Source organism: Triticum dicoccoides, chromosome 4B (genome assembly GCF_002162155.2).
Source record: "Triticum dicoccoides isolate Atlit2015 ecotype Zavitan chromosome 4B, WEW_v2.0, whole genome shotgun sequence".
Taxonomy (NCBI): domain Eukaryota; kingdom Viridiplantae; phylum Streptophyta; class Magnoliopsida; order Poales; family Poaceae; genus Triticum; species Triticum dicoccoides.
This window is the reverse complement of record NC_041387.1, coordinates 652,882,997-652,884,280: the sequence shown is the minus strand read 5'-3', so window position 1 is coordinate 652,884,280 and position 1,284 is coordinate 652,882,997. Positions and strand designations below refer to the sequence as shown.

Genomic DNA, 1,284 nt, shown 5'->3' with positions numbered 1-1,284 from the left:
ATCGAGAGATACATTTTTCATTCGAAAATTGTTAGTGTTTTATATGATTTGGTCCATGCGTGTGGCCGGGCCGGATGCAGATCGCCGGAAACAACATCCCGTTGTCGAAGCAGGTCGAATACTTCCATTCGACAAGAGCGGCGATGGAGGCCAACCTGGGCTCCGGCTTGGTCAGCGACCTGCTCGAAGACTCCTTCTTCCTCATCAGCATCGGCAGAAACGACCTGATACAGTTCGCGATGGCGCAGAAGGCCAAGAACAAGACGGCGACACAGAGCGACGTCACCGCGCTCTATGGCAGCCTCGTCTCCAATTACTCCGCCACCATAATGGTAACTAATTAAGAATGCGTGGGCATTTATTTTCCCACTCCTTCAAAGAGCAAGCTGCACGATGTCCTCGTATTAGACGCATGCATGCAAGTTTATCATGCCTCTTACTTTCAAGGGAAAACTTTGTTTTTGCCAATCTAGTTTTTGCCAACTTCACTTATGCCACTCTAGAATTCAACATCTCACTTCTGCCACTCTTAGATTTTAACAATATATCACAAATGCCATTCCGTTACACATCTGCGAGTTGACCGTTTACTCTAGCCAGTTTACCAAGAAAAGACCTCTCAGTATTTGCAAAAAGGACATTAGTTGCCCTTACTGACTTGTGGGGCCGCTTTGCAAGTGACCCATACACAAAACTCTACACACACACACACATGACCCACACCCGTCCCGATTCCAATCCCCATCCAATGACCTAGCCGCATCCATCCAAGCCGCCGCGTCCGCATGCCCCGGCGCGCCGCCGCCGCATCCACACCCTGCCGTCCGCCGCCGCATCCACGTCCCCTACAACCCCTCTGCGACGCTCTGAGCTTGCCTCGCCGACACAACCCGCATCCATGGTCTCTTCAAGGGGACCTGCTCTGGAATCACCGATGCTTCATGCATCTGCAGCCTCCCCTCCGCGGCTCCCTTCTTCGGCCTCCCTCCCCGACGCGGTCCACATCGGCGACCCCCCTTCCTCCCCCTTCAGCGGCTCACACGGAATGGAGGGAGTCGCGTCGTCGGCCATGGCGGCAGGGGCATCCCTCCCCGATGCGGTCCACATCGGCGACCTCCCTCCCCCCTTCAGCGGCTCACACGGGATGGAGGGAGTGGCATCGCCGGCCATGGTGGCAGGGGCCTCCCTCCCTGACACGATCCACATCGGCGACCTCCCTTCCTCCCTCTTCAGCGGCTCACACGAGATGGAGGGAGTCGCGCCGCCGGCCATGGCGGCAGGGGC

At 56.6% G+C, this 1,284-nt stretch overlaps 1 pseudogene; it reads left to right on the top strand.

Moving 5' to 3' along the window:
* Positions 1-344, top strand: part of LOC119292974 — a 933-nt pseudogene extending 589 nt beyond the window's left edge.
* The last annotated feature ends 940 nt before the right edge of the window (positions 345-1,284 follow it).